Genomic DNA, 19,834 nt, shown 5'->3' with positions numbered 1-19,834 from the left:
TATGTAGAATCTAAAAAAAATTTGAGACCATAGAAACAGAGAGTAAATGCTGCTTGCCAGGAGCTCAGGAGTGTGGGAAATGAGGAGGTGTTCACCAAAGTGTACAAACTTTCAGTTAATAGATGAATAAGTTCTGAAGGTTGAATATACAACATGGTGACTAGAGTTAAGAATACTGTATTATATACCTGATATTTGCTAAGATACTAAATATTGAGTTCTCATAAAAAAGTAACTTTGAGATGATAGACGTGTTAACTTTATTGTAGTAATCATTTCACAACGTACGCACATATCAAATCATCACATGGTAGGGGCCGGCCCCGTGGTGTAGCAGTTAAGTGCGCACGCTCCACTGCTGGCAGCCCGGGTTCAGATCCCGAACAGACACTGATGCACTGCTTGTCAGGCCGTGCTGTGGCAGCGTCCCATATAAAGTAGAGGAAGATGGGCATGGATGTTAGCCCAGGGCCAGTCTTCCTCAGCAAAAAGAGGAGAATTGGCATGGATGTTAGCTCAGGGCTGATCTTCCTCACACACAAAAAAAAAATCATCACATTGTACACCTGAAAAAACTCACATGGTACAAACGAAGTAAATACAACTTTTATTTGTCAATCATATCTCAATAAAACTAGAGGGGAAAAACCTGGGTCCATCTTGAGTGTCTACAGCCACCCCAAGTGAGAAGTTGACGCCTTCTTTGAAACCAAGAAGTGGAGAATTAAGACATAAAACCCCTACGCTGAGTCAGGGTGCGTGGACACTAGGCTAGACCCAAACTGAGGGGTGCCCTGACCAGGAACTGAAGATGTCCAGGCAAGATCAGCAGTTTGGATGGGTCTGAGAAGACGTGGTGACCAGCCAGCCATGGTTTCCACAATGAATGTGCTGGAGGTCTGAAAAGCCACCAGCTGTAAGAGGAATCTTTTCCAGGAGCAGGAGCAGCCTGTTAGCCACTGGTGAGGGCTGGCCCAGGTTAGTGTGGTGTGCCCAGGGCAGGGTGGCTTCCACTGCCCTCGAATTTGTTAAGCAGCTGGGGAGGAGCTGTTGCCATGACTGGATGAAGTATGCACATGCTCGTTGTGCGAGGAAAGTAGCACCGAAAGAGCAGAATACTGAGAGCCAGTGACCATGGACACGTGGCCATTAGCTTCCCCAAGGGGCGGGAATCTGGTGATGTCCAGCAAGGCCCTAGGACAATGTCCAGGGACAGGGGTTGGCATTGCATTTGTGTGCTTCTAGCTGGGAAGGAAAGGCATTTTCTGCTCTCTGCGGAAAAGGTGGTGCGTTGGTTCATGGGCTCACTGCCATGATAACCTCATTGTCTGACAAGTCCACCAGCTCTGTCTATCCTTCAGCTGTCCCTGCTGCTGCTGGACAATCAGTCCCTGGATGGTGACCTCCAAGCACCAGCCCCTGTTTCAGACAGGAAACACCAGCAGGTGCCAAGAGTGTCGTCGGCTCTTACTCGGTGCTGATTAGATCTGTCCCCCAGGTGCTGGTCAGCTTCTCCAGAGAGTCCTGAATCCGTGGGCTGGTTACGCCCAATTAGGGAGAGCAGGTTCTGTGCTAATTGGTCCCCCGGGCCCACCAGCACGCACCAGGAACCACGCCTCGGCCTGTTTCAGATGATACAGGGCTTCTCCAGCTCTGGTCACAAGTCTCCCACTGACCCTGCTCTTGGCTACAGCTGTCACCCTCTGTACTTTTTTTAAAATCAACTTTAATTCCTAATGATTACTGATAATTCTCTGAAGTTTTTTCCTTGGGATCAAGAAGGAAGTTTCTTGAGAAGATACCAGGAATTTCAGACAGATTTTTCCACCTTTTGTAAGCACCTACTATAATTTAACGTGGACGCTGTGGACGTGTGTGTTTTAAATGTAAACCAGAATGTGTTGAGAATGGTGGATAATTACATTTTACTCTGCGACTAAGAGCCATGAGACTCCTCAGCTGTCAGGTTTAAGGACAAAACTTTTCTAATCATATAAAAAAAGGAAAATGAGCAACATAGACAAAACGTAATATAAAATCACTCTGTCTCTCTCTTTCTTTTAATGTAACAGATTTTTGGTGGAAAAGCGTCAGCATGTTCCACACAAATGAACACATTCCAGTTGGTGATTTTGTTTGTCATTCTTGGACCACCCCTCACAGGGACACCTCCTGGTAATATTTAGTGACAGTCAGACATCTCCCAGACATTGACTAAAGCAGATGGACCAGATCTAAGCCTGTGCCAGAAAATAGTTTGCCAAGGCCTCAGCTAACACAAATGTATGAAAATCTTTTTTGTGTGTGTGAGGAAGATCAGCCCTGAGCTAACATCCATGCCAATCCTCCTCTTTTTGCTGAGGAAGACTGGCCCTGAGCTAACATTCGTGCCCATCTTCCTACACTTTATGTGTGACGCCGCCACAGCATGGCCTGACAAGCGGTGTGTCGGTGCATGCCCAGGATCCGAACCTGGCCCGCCAGCAGCGGAGCATACACACTTAACCCCTACGCCACGGGGCTAGCCCCGAAAATCTTCTTTTTAATTACAGGGCTATGATCTAAGCAGTGAAATATTTCCAAGATGCAGGATTTTAAAATAAACTCAGTGTCCCCTCGTTAGAATAATAATTTATAAGAAGCCAAGCCATCTGCACTTGCATTGTCATTCGGAAGTTGGCTTGCACGGGCCTCAGTTCCCACTATCTCAGGTTTATCTTGGGAGATCTTTCTGATTCAGCTGAAGAGTTTGGTGGTGATTTGTCTCTGATTTTGTGGGGCCCTGCTGTGGGCTGTGCTGGGTCAGGCAGCAGCAAGATCTGCAGTGGAAACAGGGTTTGTGTCCCACCCTGTCCCCTACATCAGGCCTGGCCCCTGGCTTCCAGTGACCGCATGTGTCAGTGCTGCCTGGATGTGGCAGTCTAGGTAGGAGTCCTGTGGGCTTTAGAAACGGGTTCTTTCTGATTTAATGTGTTACTTCTTCCCTGTCTCTCCTCTGCTCCAAGACACTGTCAGAGTGTGTGACAGGCTGTAAACTCAACTGTCACAATTTTCAAATAGGAGAGTGATCCAGGTTTCCCTGTAAGTCCACCACCCTCACCCCACGTGGTCAGGGCTCCCTGGGAGCTGGGGAAGGATGAGCCCATGCTGACCAGGACCCGAGTCCAGTGATTTTTGAGTGGCCGTCTCAGTCCTGCACCTGCCAAGGGAGTGGTGAGGCCTGGAGCTTCTCCACACCTCAGGGGACAGCTGCTCTCTCTGCAATGGCCCTGGTCTCCAAACTTATCAGGGGCACAAGGCTCCATTTTCATTACCAAAACAGGATTTGAAATTCTTTCTAATGAGTCGCACACATATTTCCAGGATGGAATGTTCAGAACAAGTTAAAACAGGGAGTATCTCTTTCCGCAACAGCCAGTGTCAGAGCAGTCCCCAGGTGCCCAGAAGGACCCAGAGTTCCCGCCCACCGTGGCTGTGGTGAACCAGACCCTGGTCACCAAGTTCCTCCTTCTGGGATTCTCAGAAACACCTCGGCTGCAAGTGTTGCCCTTCCCTGCCTTCCTTCTCCTCTACATGATGGCCCTCTCTGGAAACCCGCTCATCGTGCTGGTCATCGGCTTAAGCCCTGCCCTGCACACCCCTATGTGCTTCTTCCTGGTCAACCTGGCCGTGGTGGACATGCTCTGCACTTCCACAATCCTACCCAAGCTGCTGGGCAGCATGGTGGCTGGCAGGACCATCTCCTTCGGGGGCTGCATGGCTCAGCTCTTTCTCTTCACATGGTCCCTGGGGGCCAAGCTGCTGCTCTTCTCCACGACGGCCTTAGACCGCTACGTGGCCGTCTGCCGGCCCCTGCACTACGGCGCCCTGATGGGCCCCCGGGTGTGCATGCTCTTGGCCACAGCCGTGTGGACAGTCAGTCTGGCCAACACCATGGTAAACACTGTCCTCACCGGGCGCCTGCCCTTCTGCTGCTCCGACGTGGTCGAGCACTTCTTCTGTGAGATCCCCCCACTGCTGAAGCTCTCCTGTGCCCCCACTTGCCTGAACGAGGCCATGGCCTTCATTGCAGATGTGGTCCTGGCCCTGGGGAACTTCTCCGAGATCATGCTCTCCTAAGGCTGCATCATCGCCAGCATCCTGCGCATCCGTTCAGCAGCGGGCAAGTGGCGGGCCTTCTCCACCTGCTCCTCGCACCTCCTGGTGGTCTCCATGTACTAGTCCACCGTCATCTACACCTACATCCACCCCACGTCCAGCTACTCACTGGACAAGGACAAGGTGGTATCCGTGATCTACACTTCCGTGGCACCCTCCCTGAACCCCCTCATCTACTGGCTGAGGATGTCAAAGCCGCCCTCAGGAGGATGCTCTCCTGCAGCTGAGGTCGGACGTCCCACGTGGATGCCCGCTACCTTCCGCCTGGAGGGTGGGGCAGCAGGCATCGTCCAGGGCTGGCTTTCGCTGAAGTGGGGCATGTTCTGGTGTCTAGGAGCCCGATCCTGCTTCCTGCGGACACACCCCGCTGCTCCGAGCAGTGACCACAGAACCAGCTCTGATTGCCACCACACCCTGGGCCTCCGGAAGCCCCCTACCCTCCCAGACCCCCGGTGTCCTGCTCTGTACAATCAGGGGTGACCTGTGTCACAGCTTTGTGAACTGAGAAACACGAAACAGATGTAAGAAACCATCTACGTGGACACAGCCTTTCTCCAGCCCTTGCTGTGAATCTCTTCTCCAAGATGCCCACTCAGTCTCCCCACAGGACGGGGGCTTTGAGTGGAGCTCCCCCCACGTCCCCTCCTTCTGTTCATGCCCAAGGCTGCCTCTGCCTTAGTCCTAGTGCAGTGTGAGTAGGGAGCATGCAAGATGAGGAAGGATAGGAGTTTCAGGAGGATAGGTTCTTCCTGGAGGCCAAGTCTCTAAGAGTGGTCTTCTAAAAAAATTTTTAGTACTTTTGAGAATAGTATATTGACCAGGCTTTTTATTTTTATTTTTTTCTTTTGATTGAGGTCACATTGGTTTATAACATATAAATTTCAGGTGTACATCATTATATTTCAACTTCTGTATAAACTGCATCATGTTCACCACCAAAAGTCTAGTTGTCATCTGTCACCACACACATGTGCCCCTTTGTTCCTTTCGCCCTCCCCCCACTCTCTTCCCCTCTGGTAACCACCAATCTGTTCTCTGTATCTATGTGTTTGTGACAGTTGCTTTATCTTCCACATATGAGTGAAATCATACAGTATTTGTCTTTCTTCGTCTGACTTATCTTGCTTAACATGATACCCTCAAGGTCCATTCATGTTATCACAAATGGCACGATTTCATCTTTTTTATGGCTGAGTAGTATGCCATTGTATATATATGCCACATCTTCTTTATCCATTCATCAGTTGATGGGCACCTAGGTTTTTTTCACATCTTGGCTATTGTGAATAATGCTGCAGTGAACATAGGGGTGCATATATCTTTTCGAATTAGTGTTTTTGTGTTCTTTGGAGAAAATACCCAGTAGTGGGATAGCTGGATCATATGATATTTCTATTCTTAATTTTTTGTGGAATCTCCACACTGTTTTCCATAGTGGCTGCAGCAGTTTGCACTCCCACCAGCAGTGTATGAGGGTTCCTTTTCTCCACATCCTCGCCAAAGCTTGTTATTTCTTGTCTTTTAGTAATAGCCATTCTGATGGGCGTGAGGGAATTATCTCATTGTAGTTTTGATTTGCGTTTCCCTGATAGTTAATGATGTTGAACATCTTTTCACGTGCTTGTTGGCCATCTGTATATCTTCTTTGGAAAAATGTCTGTTCAGATCCATTGCCCATTTTTTAATTGAGTTGTTTGTTTTTTTGTTGTTGAGATGCATTAGTTCTTTATATAGTTTGGAGATTAACCCCTTATCTGATATATGATTTGCAAATATTTTCTTCTAGTTAGTGGGTTGTCTTTTTGTTTTGTTCATGGTTTCCTTTGCTGTGCAGAAGCTTTCTAGTTTGATGTAGTCCCATTTATTTATGTTTTTATTTGTTTACCTTTCTTGAGGAGACATAACATTCAAAAAGATACTGCTAAGACTGATGTCAAAGAGCATACTGCCTATCTTTGCTTCTAGGAGTTTTATGGTTTCAGGTCTTATATTCAAGTCTTTAAACCATTTTGAGTTAATTTTTGCATATGGTCTACTTTCAACCTTTTGCACGTGGCTGTCCAGTTTTCTCAACCATTGATTGAAGAGACTTTCCTTTCCCCATTGTTGTTCTTGGTTCCTTTGTCAAAAATTAGTTGTCCATAAATGTGTGAGTTTATTTCTGGGCTCTCAATTCTGTTCTGTTGATCTGAGTTTCTGTTTTTCTGTAATACGATGCTGTTTTGATAACTATAGGTTTGTAGTATACTTTGAAATCAGGGAGTATGATGCCTCCAGCTTTGTTCTTTTTTCTCAGGATTGCTTTGACTATTTGGGGTCTTTTGTTGTTCCATATAAATTTTAGGATTATTTGTTCTACTGCTGGGTAGAATATCACTGGGACTCTGATAAGGATTGCGTTGAAAGACTTGGCTTTTTCAAGTCTACGATGCAAGGATGTTACAGGCATCAGTGTGGGAAGTGACTGGGGCTGCTGCTTCCTTTCCTTCTCCCTCCACCACAAACCAGTGGTCCAGTGGGCCTCTTCCAATCAGGCCCTGGCTCCAGGAGGATTTGGGCCCCGTTGAAGGTCCCAGGGAAGGGAGGCTGGAGCCCTTTCCCTTTCCCCTGAGATTTAACTGTGCAGGGCTGTGGACAGGGGTGGGGGGAGCATGTGTGGTTTGGAAGGATGTGGGCAGGAAGGGGCTCTTTGAGGGAACGAGGCTGTAGGTCCTGTGGGGGCTGCTGTCTTCCCTGAGCAAGTCTGTCCCCCTCCATATTGGTTGTCTGGCCCTCCACTAGGTTGCCTTGCCTGTCCCCCTCCATGTTGGCTCTCTGTCCCCCTCTACAGACTTAATCTCTTTGAGGACAAGGATGATGTCTTGTTCACCTTCTAATCCCTGCACCAGGGATTTGTTTACTTAAATCAATTCATTTTGGAAGCATTTTGCACCAGGCACACGAGACCTTATGAGACATATGGTTTGCAAATATATTCTCCCATTCTGTAGGTTGCCTTTTCACTCTGTTGAATTTTTCCTTTTCTTTGCAGAAATTTTTTAGTCTGATGTAGTCCTAGTTGTTTATTTTTGTTTTTGTTGTCTATGCTTTTGGTGTCATATCCATGAAATCATGACCAAGACCAATGTCATAAAGCTTTTCCCCTATGTTTTCTTCTGAGAGATTTACAATTTGGGGTCTTATGTTTAAGTCTTTCATCCATTTTGACTTGACATTTATGTCTGGCAAATTTAGTTTTTACCTATTTGCTTTCTAATGTATGCATTTAAAACTCTAAATTTCTCTTTATGCAAGCTTTTAACTATATATCACAATTTTTCCTATATTGTGGTTTTATTTTAGCTTACTTCAAAATATTTGTTATTTCTGTATGATTTCTTCTTTGACCCATGGGTGGTTTAGAAGACTGCTGCTTAATTTTCAAATATTTTGGGATTTTCTGTCTTTTTTTATGTTTTAGTTTAATTTAATTTTGGGTAGAGTACACAATCTGTATGATAGGAATCCTTTGAAAAAAATTTAGACTTGTGTTATTGTCCTTATTTCTCCCCCCATCCCTTTTGTATTGCTGTCATTTCACTTACACAGGAGCATATTTGTTTGTTTGTCATTTTGTGATGTTTCATTTTTGGTGAATGTTCCATGTGCACGTGAAAAGAATGTACACTCTCTAGTTCTTTGGTACAGTGTTCTCAAAATGTCAGTTAGGTCCTTTGGTTAAGAGTGTTATTCAAATCTTCTACATTTTTTCTGATATTTTTTAGTGCGGAAGAGGAAAGCTAAAATTCCAGCTATGATTTTGGATGTTTCTATTTTCTCCTGAGTTCTATTAGTTTTTGCTTCATTTATCTGATATTAGGTATATGCATATTTACAATTGCTTTGTGTTGCTTAACAATTGACTCTTTTTTGTAAAATTAAGACTTTATTTTTTAGAGCAGTTTTATGTTCAAAGCAAATTTGATAGGAAGGTACAGAATTTCCCATGTACCACCTGCACCCACACATGCACAGCCTCCCTCATAATCATCATCCCCCTCTAGAATGGTACGTACATCACAATTGATGAACATATGTTAACACATCATAATCACTCAAAGCCCATAGTTTGCATTAGGGTTCACTTTGGTGTTGTACATTCTATGGGTTTTGATAAGTGTATCATGACATTTATCCATCATTATGGCATCATGTAGAGTATTTTCACTGCCCTAAAAGTCCTCTGTGCTCCTTCTATTCATCCCTACGCATCCCCGAACAGTGGGCAATGACTGATCTTTTTACTGTCTCCATACTTTTGCCTTTTCCAGAATGTCATATAGTTGGAATCATACAGTTTGTAGCCTTTTCAGATTGACTTCTTTCACGTAATAATATGCATTTAATGTTCTTCCCTGTCTTTCAAGATTTGATAGCTTATTTTTTAGCACTAAATAATATTCCATTATCTGGATGTACCTCTGCTTTTTTTCCTTTTTTCAATCCATTTACCAACTGATGGACATCTTGGTTGCTTCTAAGTTGTGGAAATTATAAATAAAACTGCTACAAACATCCCTGTGCATATTTTTGGTTGGATATAAGTTTTCAACTCCTTTGGGTAAATACCAAGGAATATGATTGCTTAATTGTATTGTAAGAATGTGTTTAGTTTTGTAATAAACTGCCACAGTGTCTTCCAAAGTGGTTGTACCATTTTGCATTCCCACCAGCAATGAATGAGAGTTCCTGTTGCTCCACATCCTCACCAGCCAGCATTTGCTATTTTCATTGTTCAAGTTTGGCCATTCTATTAAGTGTGCAGAGGTATCCCATTGTTGTTTTAATTTGCATTCCCTGAAAATATATGATGTGGAGCATCTTTTCACATGCCAATTAATATCTGTATATCTTCTTTGGTGAGGTGTCTGTTAAGGTCTATGGCCATTTTAAAAATCAAATTGTCTACAAAGGAACCCCTATCAGGCTTTTAGCAGATTTCTCAGCAGAAACCTTACAAGATAGGAAAGAATGGAGTGATATATTCAAAATTCTGAAAGACAAAAACTTTCAGCCAAGAATACTCTATTCAGAAAAAACTATCCCTCAGACACAATGGAGAAATAAAAGCTTTCCCAGATAAACAAAAGCTGAGGGAGTTCATGGCCACTAGTTCTGCCTTACAAGAAATGTTGAAAGGAGCCCTCCCATCTGAAACTAAAAAGCAAAGGTTTACAATCCTTGAGCAAGAAGAAAAATAGACATATAGAATCAGAAAATTGCAACTCTATATCAGAATAGGTTAGTAAACACATAATTATAACATAAGAGATATAGGGAAGGAAAGCATCAAAAATAACCATAAACACTTCAATTTAGTCACAAACATACAACATAAAAAAGAATAATGTGTGACAACAACAATTCAGAAGAGGAAGAGGAAAGGGATGGAACCTGCTTAGGCTAATGGAGATAAGAGGCTATCAGAAAATGGACTATCTCATCTATGAAATCTTTTATACAAACCTCATGGTAACCACTAAACAAAAAATCAGAACAGAGCTACAATCATAAATAAAGAGAAAACTATCACAGAAAACCACCAAACTGAATGGCAGTCAGAAATACAAGGGTAAAGAAATAATGGAAATATAGAACTGGAAAACAAGCAATAAAATGGCAGTATTAAGCTCTCATATATCAATATTCACTCTAAATGTAAAAGGATTGAATTCTCCAATGAAAAGACAGCGAGCTGGTGGATGGATTAAAAAACAAGACACGGGGCCAGCCTGGTGGCATAGTGGTTAAGTTCACACGCTCCACTTCTGGTGGCCCAGGGTTCGCAGGTTCAGATCCTTGGTGCGGACCTACCCACTGCTCATCAAGCGACATGGTGGCAGGCGCCCCACATAAAGTAGAGGAAGATGGGCATGGATGTTAGCCCAGGGCCAATCTTCCTCAGCAAAAAAAAGAGGAGGATTGACAACAGGTGTTAGCTCAGGGCTAATCATCCTCACAAACGAAAAAAAAAACAGGACCACAATATGCTGCCTCCAGGAAACACGTCTCAGCTCTAAAGACAAACAGAGGCTCAGAGTAAAGGGATGGAAGATGATACTTCAAGCAAATGGCAAATGAAAGAAAGCAGGTGTTGCCATACATATATCAGACAAAGCAGATTTCAAGATAAAAAAGACAATGATAGAAAAAGAGGAGCAGTACATAATGATAAAAGGGAAGTTCCACCAAGAGGACGCAACACTTATGAATATATATGCACTTAACACAGGAGCACCAAAGTATATAAAGCAACTATTAACAGACCTAAAGGGAGAAATTGAAAGTAAAACAATAATAGTAGGGGACCTCAGGACCCCACTTACATCAATGGATAGATCATCCAGACAGAAAGTCAACAAGGAAACAGTGGCCTTAAATGAAATACTAGACTAGATGGATTTAATAGATATGTATAGAACATTCCATCCAAAAACAGCAGAATACACATTCTTCTCAAGTGCACATGAAACATTCTTAAAGATAGACCATATGTTGGGAAACAAGGCAAGCCTCAACAAGTTTAAGAAGATTGAAATCATATGAAGTTGGGCCGGCCCTGTGGCTTGGTGGTTAAGTGCATGCGCTGCGATGCTGGCGGCCCGGGTTCGGATCCCAGATGCGCATCGAGGCACCACTTCTCTGTCCATCCTGAGGCCGAGTCCCACATACAGCAACTAGAAGGGTGTGCAGCTATGGCATACAACTATCTACTGGGGCTTTGGGGGCAAAAAATAAATAAATAAAATCTTTAAAAAAAAAAAAGAAAGAAATCATATGAAGCATTTTTTCCAACCTCAATGCTATGAAACTAGAAATTGACTACAAGAAAAAGGTTGAGAAAGTAACAAATAGTGGAGATTAAACAACATGCTACTGAACAACCATTGGATCAAGGAAGAAATCAAAGGAGAAATCAAATAATACCTGGAGACAAATTAAAATTAAAACACAACATACTAACTCTTACGGGATACAGCAAAAGTGATAGTAAGAGGGAAATTTATAGCAATACAGGCCTACATCAACAAACAAGAAAAATCTCAAATAAGTAACCTTAGACTACACCTAACAGAACTAGAAAAAGAAGAACAAACAAAGCTCAAAGTCAGCAGGAGAGAAATAATAAAAATTAGAGCAGAAATAAATGAAAGAGAGACTAACAAAACAATAGAAAGGATCAATGAAACTAAGAGCTCGTTCTCTGAGGAGATAAACAAAATTGACAAATCCTTAGCCAGACTCACTAAGAAAAAAAGAGACAAGGCTCAAATAAATAAAATTAGAAGTGAAAGAAGAGAAATTACAACAGATATTGCAGAAATACAGATTATAAGAGAATACTATGAAAAACTATATGCCAACAAATTGGATAACCTAGAAGAAATGGATAAATTCTTAGAATCATACAACCTTCCAAAACCGAATCAAGAAGAAATAGAGAACCTGAATAGACCAATCACAAGTAAAGAGATAGAAACAGTAATCAAAACCGTCCCAAAAAACAAATGTCCAGGACCAGATGGCTTCTCTGGAGAATTCTACCAAACATTCAAAGAAGATTTAATACCTATCCTCTCAAGCTATTCCAAAAAACTGAAGAAGACGGAACACTTCCTAATTCATTCTATGAGGCCAACATTACCCTGATACCAACCCAGACAAGGACAACACAAAGAAGGAGAATTACAGGCCAATATCACTGATGAATATAGATGCAAAAATCCTCAACAAAATATTGGCAAATCGAATACAGCAATACATTAAAAGGATCATTCACCATGATCAAGTGGGATTTATACCAGGGACACAGGGATGGTTCAACATCCACCAATCAATGTGATATATCACATTAACAAAATGAGGAATAAAAATCACATGATCATCTCAATAGATGCAGATAAAGCATTTGACAAGATCCAATATCCATTTATGATAAAAATTCTCAATAAAATATGTATAGAAGGAAAGTACCTCAACTTAATAAAGGCCATATATGACAAACCCAAACCAATACCATACTTAACAGTGAAATACTGAAAGCCATCCCTCTGAGAACAGGAACAAGACAAGGGTGCCCACTCTCACCACTCCTATTCAATATAGTACTGGAGGTTTTGGCCGGAGTAATTAGGCAAGAAAAAGAAATAAAAGGTATCCAAATTGGAAAGGAAGAAGTAAAACTCTCATCTTTTGCAGAAGATGTGATTCTATATACAGAAAACCCTAAAGAATCCACCAGAAAACTATTAGAAATAATCAACAACTACGGCAAAGTTGCAGGGTACAAAATCTACTTACAAAAATCAGTTGCATTTCTATACACTAATAATGAACCAGCAGAAAGTCGAGAACACAATCCCATTTACAATCACAACAAAAAGAATAAAATATCTAGGAATAAACTTAACCAAGGAGATGAAACACCTATACACTGAAAACTATAAAACATTATTGAAAGAAATCAAAGAAGACATAAAGATATGGAAAGATATTCGATGCTCATAGATTGGAAGAATAAACATAGTTAAAATGTCCATATTACCTAAAGCAATCTACAGATTCAGTGCAATCCCAATCAGAATCCCAACGACATTCTTCACAGAAATAGAACAAAGAATCCTAAAATGTATGTGGAACAACAAAAGACCCTGAATAGCCAAAACAATCCTGAGAAAAAAAGAACAAAGTTGGAGGTGTCACAATCCCTGACTTCAAAATATACTACAAAGCTATAGCAATCAAAACAGCATAGTACTGGCACAAAAACAGACATGCAGAAAATGGAACAGAATTGAAAGCCCGGAAATAAAACCACACGTCTATGGACAGCTAACCTTTGACAAAGGATCCAAGAACACACAATGGAGAAAGGAAAGTCTCTTCAATAAATGGTGTTGGGAAAAATGGACAGCCATGTGCAAAAGAAGGAAAGTAGACCATTATCTTGCGCCATACACAAAAATTAATTCAAAATGGATTAAAAACTTGAACGTAAGACCTGAAACCATAAAACTCTTAGAAGAAAACATAGGCAGTACACTGTTTGACATCAGTCTTAGCAGTATCTTTTCAAATACCATGCCTACTCAGGCAAGGGAAACAAAAAAGAAAGAAACAAATGGGACTACATCAGACTAAAAAGCTTCTGCACAGCAAACAAAGCCATCAACAAAATGGAAAGACAATCCACGAATTGGGAGAAAATATTTGCAAATCATATATCCAACAAGGGGTTAATCTCTAACATATATAAAGAACTCATACAACTCAACAAAAAAAAAACAAACAACTTGATCAAAAAATGGGCAGAGGATATGAACAGACATTTTTCCAAAGAAGATATCCAGATGGCCATGAAAAGATGTTCAACATCACTAATTATCAGGGAAATGCAAATGAAAACTACAATGAGATATCACCTTACACCTGTCAGATTGGCTATAATTACAAGATAAAAAATAACAAGTGTTGGAAAAGATGTGGAGAAAAGGGAACCCTCATACATTGCTGATGGGAATGCAAACTGGTGCAGCCACTATGGAAAACAGTATGTAGATTCCTCAAAAAACTAAAAATAGAAATACCATATGATCCAGCTGTCCCACTAGTGGGTATTTATCCAAAGAATATGAAATCAACAACACAAAGAGATTTATGCACCCCTACTCTCACTGCAGCATTATTCACAATAGCCAAGACATGGAAGCAACCCAAGTGCCCATCAACAGATGAATGGATAAAGAAGATGTGGTATATATATACAATGGAATACTACTCAGCCATAAAAAAGACAAAATCATGCCATTTGCACCAACACAGATGGACCTTGAGGGTATCATGTTAAACAAAATAAGCCAGACAGAGAAAGACAAACCCCTTATGATTTCACTCATATGTGGAAGATAAACAAACTCATGGATAAGGGGAAGAGATTAGTGCTTACCAGAGGGGAAGGGGGTAGAGGGTGGGCAAAAGGTTAAGGGTCACATATGTATGGTGACTGATAAAAACTAGACTATTGGTGGTGAGCACAAAGCAGTCTATACAGAAACTGATGTATAACAATGTATACCTGAATTTACACAATGTTATAAACTAATATGACCTCAATAAAATAATTTTTAAAAAAAAAGAATTCCACATCTATACTGATGATAATAAAACCACACACAAAAAAGGAATGAAAAGACAAAGAGAAAATCTGAAAGCAGTCAGGAGGGGTAAAAAGAGGAAGGAGGGAAAGAAGGAGAGAAGAAAACAAAGAAAGGAAGGAAGGAAAGAATGGAGGAAGGAAAGAAAGAAAGCATCAAAGAAGAAAAAATTAAACTAATTTCTCAACAGCAACAATGAAAGCCAAATGACAATGGAAAGATAGGTTTAATGTGCTGAAAGGACATAATGACAAACTTAACTGTATACAAAGGAAAAATATCATTTTGAAAAAAAGAAGAAATGAAAACATTTATAGAAAAACAAAAACTGAGATTTGTCGTTAACATATCAAACCAAAGGCTATAGTGAAGGATGTTTTCTAAGAAGAAGGGAGAAAATAACAGATAACAAGATGGAGAAGTAGGAACAAATTAAGAAAAAAAAAGTTTATAAATATGTGAGTAGCTCCAAATAAAGAACATATAAAACAAAAATAAAAATAAAAAACAAAAAAAGTGAAAATTAGATGGTTTTCTTGTTGTTGAACTTTAAGAGTTCTTTGTATATTTTGGAGAAAAGTCTTTTATCAGATGTGTCTTTTGCAAATATTTTCTCCCAGTACATGGCTTGTCTCATCATTCTCCTGACAGTCTCTCACATAGAACAGAAGTTTTTAATTTTACTGAAGGGCGGCTTATCCATTATTTATTTCACGGATTGTGTCTTTGGTGTTGTATCTAAAGAAGTCATTGCCATACTCAAGGTCATCTAGGTTTTCTCCTATGTTATCTTCTAGGAACTTTGTAGTTTTGTGTTTTATGTTTAGGTCTGTGATTCATTTTGAGTTAATTTTGTAAAGGGTGTAAAGTCTATGTCTAGATTCATTTTTTTCTTTTCTTGCCTGTGGACGTCCAGTTGTTCCAGAGGGTCTTTACTCCACTGTATTGCCTTTGCTCCTCTGTCAAAGATCAGTTGACTGTATATGTGGGTCTATTTCTCTGCTCTCTTTTCTGTTCCATTGGTCTATTTGTCTATTCTTTCACCAATACTACCCTGTCTTGATCACTGTAGCTGTAGAGTAAGTCTTGAAGTCAGGTAGTGTCAGTCCTTCAACTTTGTGAAATATTATGTTGGCTATTTTGGGTATCTTGCCTCTTCACGTGAACTTGAGAATCATTTTGTTGACATCCACAAAATAACTTGCTAGGATTTTGATTGGGGTTGCCTTGAATCTGTAGATCAATTTGGGAAGAACTGACATCTTGACAGTATTGAGTTTTCTATCCATGAACATGGGATATCACTCCACTTGTTTAATTCTTCTTTGATTTCACTCAAAGTTTTATTTTAGTACTATAACAAAAGTTAGAGTTTTCTGTTTCTCCTCATATCGATCTTATACATATTTTGTTATATTTGTACGTAAGTATTTCATTTTTATGGGTGCTGATGTAAATGGTATTGTGTTTGTTTTTAATTTCAAATTGCACGTTTTCATTGCTAGTATATGGGAAAATGATTGGCTTTTGTATATTAACCTGGTATCCTGTAACTTTGCTGTAATTGTTTACCAGATCCAGGATTTTTGGGGGGTCCATTCTTCAGATTGTTTACATACACAATCATGTCATTTGTGAACAAAGACAATATTATTTCTTTCTTCCAAATGTATATACATTTTATTTCCCTTTCTTGCCTCACTGCATTAGCAAGGACTTCCAGTATGATGTTGAAAAAGAATGATGAGAGGGGACATCCTTGCCTTGTACCTGATCTTAGTGGGAAAGTTTTGAGTTTCTCACCATTAATTATTACCTTAGCTATAGTTTTTTGTAGATATTCTTTATCAAGTTGAGGTAGTTTCCCTCTATTCCAAGTTTACTGAGAGTTTTTATCATGAATCCATGTTGGATTTTGTCAAATGTCTTTTCTGCTTCTATTGATATGATCATTTGACTTTTCTTTTTTAGCCACTTGATGTGATGGATTACATTAATTGATTTTCAAATGTTGAACCAAACATTCACAGCTGGGATAAATTCCACTTGGGCGTGATGTATAATTCTTTTCATACATCGTTGGATGCGACTTCCTAATATTTTGTTGAAGTTTTTGCATTTATGTTCGTGAGAGAGATTGTTCCGTAGTTTTCTTGTTTTGTTTTTGAGGTAATGTTGGCCTCATAGAATGAGTTAGGAAGTATTTTTTCTGTGTGTATCCTCTGAAAGAGATTGCAGAGAATCGGTATCATTTCTTCCTTAAATCTTTGTTAGAATTCACCAGTGAACCCCTCTGGGCCTGCTGCTCTCTGTTTAGGAAGATTATTAATTATTGATTCATTTTTATAAATAAATACAGGCCTATTCAGATCATCTGTTTCTTCTTGTGTGAATTTTGGCAGATTGTGTCTTACAAGGAATTGGTCCATTTCATTTAGGTTATCAAATTTGTGGGCATAGAGTTGTTCATAGTATTCCTTTATGTCCTTTTAACGTGATCTGTTGTGATGCCCACTTGTTCATTTCTGATATAAGTAATTTGTGTCCTCTATTTTTTTTCTTAGTTAGCCTGGCTAGGGCTTATAGATTTTATTGATCTTTTCAAAGAATGAACTTTTGGTTTCATTGATTTTTCCCTATTCTTTCTGGTTTGGGGTTTCATTGATTTCTGCTCTAATTCTTATTATTTTTTTTCTTCTGCTTACTTTGGATTTAATTTGCTCTTCTTTTTCTAGTTTCCTAAATTGGAAACTTAATTTAACAATTTTAGTTATCTCTTTTTTTTTAATACATGCATACAATGCTATACATTTCCCTCTAAGCACTATTTTCATGGCATCCCATAAATTTTGATGAGTGTATTTTAATTTTCATTAGGTTCAAAATATTTATAAATTTCTCATGAGATTTCTTCTTTGCCCCGTGTGTATTTAGAAGTGTGTTGTGTATATCCACATACTTTGGTATTTCTCAGTTATCTTTCTGTTCTTGATATCTAGTTTAATTCCATTGTGGTCTAAGAGCCAACATTGTACAATATCTATTCTTGTAAATGTGTTAAGGTATGTTTTATGATCCAGAATGTGGTCTATCTTGGTGAATGTTCCTTGGGAGCTTGAGAAGAATGTGTACTCTGCTGTTGTTGGATGAAGTAGCCTACAGATGTCAATTATATCCTGTTGATTGAAGGTGTTGAGTTCAACTATGTCCTTACTGATTGTTGCCTCTGGATCTATTTCCTTAGAGAGAAGGAAAATAATAGAGACTCTCTCTTTCCTTCTCTCTGGATCCATTTCTGAGAGAGAGGTGTTGAAGTCTCCAACTATGACAGTGGATTAATCTATTTCTCCTTGAGGTTCTATTATTTTCCCTAACATAGTTTGAATCTCTGTTGCTAGGTGCATACATGTTAAGGATTGTTAAGTCTTCTTGGAGAATTGAACCATTTACCATTATGCAATGTCCTTCTTTATCCCTGATATTTTTTCTTGCTTTGAAGTCTGCTGCATTGAAATTAATATAGCTACTCTTGCTTTCTTTTGGTTAGTGTCAGCATGGTAAATTTTTCTCCATCCACATACTTTTAACGTATTTGTGTCTTTATATCTAAAGTGAGTTTCTTGTAGACAACATATGGTTGGGTCTTGTCTTTTGATCCACTCTGACAATCCTTGTTTTTTAAATTGGTGCATTCAGACCATTGACATTCAACGTGATTATTGATCTAGTGTAATTAATATACACCATATTCTTTTCTGGTTTTTGCCCTTGTTCTTTGTTTCTTTTTCTGCCTTCCACTCTCTTTCTGCCTTTTGTGATTTTATTTGAGAATTTAAATGATTCCATTTATCATCTTTCTTAGCATATCATTTATACTTTTTTTTAACTTTCTTACTGGTTGCCTTATAATTTGCAATGTACATTTACAGCTAACCCAAGTCTCCTTTCAAATAACAATATAACACTTCACAGGTAGTGTGAATACCTTATAATAACAAAATAATCCTAATTCCTCTCTTCTATCCTTGTATAATTGATGTCGTTCATTTCACTTATATGTAAGCATATATAAGTACACACACACACAAGATGCATACATGAGCATACATAGTCAAATACATTGTTGGTATTATTATTATTTTGAACAAACTGTCATCTGTCAGATCAATTAAGATTAAGAAAAATTAGAGATTTTATTTTATTCCTTCTTCAATGCTTTTTCTTACTTCATGTAGATCTGAGTTTCTGATCACTATTATTTTCCTTCTCTCTAAAGAACTTCTTTCAATATTTATTCCTAGGCAGGTCTACTGACAACAAATTCCCTCAATTTTTGTTTGTCTGAAAAAGTCTTTTTTTCTCCTTTACTTCTGAAGGATAATTTCACAGGGTACAGAATTCTAGGTTGGTGTTTTATTTCTCTTAACACTTTAAATATTTCACTCCTCTCTTTTTGCTGCATGCTTTCTGAGAAGTTGGAGGTAATTCTTATCTCTGTTCCTCTGTGGGTGAGGTGTATTTTTCTCTGGCTTCTTTCAGGACTTTTTCTTTATCTTTGATTTTTTGTTGTTTTAAAATGATATGCCTTGTGTAGGTTTATTTGTCATTATCCTGCTTCGTGTTCTCTGAGATTTATGGATCTGTGGTTTTCTGTCTGACATCAATTTGGGGAAATTCTCAGTCATTATTGTTTCAATACTTCTTCTGTTCCTTTCTCTCATTCTTCTCCTTCTGATATTCCCATTATGTGTATGTTTCACCTTTTGTAGTTGTCCCTCAGACCTTGGATATTTTGTTCTGGTTTTTTCCAGTCTTTGATCTCTTTGCTTTCTCGTTTTTGAAGATTCTATTGACATGTCCTCTTGCTCAGAGATTCTTCCACTGCTCCATCCAGTCTACTAACATGCCCAGCAAAGGCATTCTTCATTTCCGTGACAGTGTTTTTATCTCTAGCACGTCTCTTTGCTTCTGTCTCAGGATTTGCATCCTCTGCTCACATTGCCCCTCCGTTGAGCATGCTGTCTGCTTCATCCACTAGAACCCTCAGCACAGTGATCACAGTGTTTCAAATTGCTGGTCTGATACTGCCAACCACCTGCCATGTCTGGTCCTGATGCTTGCTCTGTGTCTTCACATTGTGCTTTCTACCATTTGGTGTGCCTTGAAATGTTTTCTTGATAGCTGGACATGATGGACTGGGTAAAGGGAACTGCTGTAAATAGGCCCAGGTGATGTGGAGGTGAGGTGGAGGGAGGGGAAGTCATCTCTAGTTCTATGATCAGTCTCAGCCTTTTAGTGAGTCTACGCCAACGATGTAGGCTGTGGAAAATGCCCAGGCTTCTGCTTGGGCTCAGTGTCCATGGCATTTAACTTATCCATACCTCAATTTTTTATTTTCATCCCATACAATTAATTTCCCTGATGCGCACTGAGTTTTCAGGCTGCACTGGACCCCATGATGAGGTCCAGGATCCTGCATGTGG

At 39.8% G+C, this 19,834-nt stretch overlaps 1 pseudogene; it reads left to right on the top strand.

Annotated features, from left to right (window-relative positions):
- The first annotated feature begins 882 nt into the window (after window positions 1–882).
- LOC147916941 (olfactory receptor 13G1-like) lies at window positions 883–4,385 on the top strand (annotated as a pseudogene).
- The last annotated feature ends 15,449 nt before the right edge of the window (window positions 4,386–19,834 follow it).

Source organism: Ceratotherium simum, chromosome 6 (assembly GCF_057802395.1).
Source record: "Ceratotherium simum simum isolate JZ-2026a chromosome 6, ASM5780239v1, whole genome shotgun sequence".
Taxonomy (NCBI): Eukaryota; Metazoa; Chordata; class Mammalia; order Perissodactyla; family Rhinocerotidae; genus Ceratotherium; species Ceratotherium simum.
Note: the sequence above shows the minus strand (reverse complement) of the source record. Positions and strands in the feature narration are given on the sequence as shown.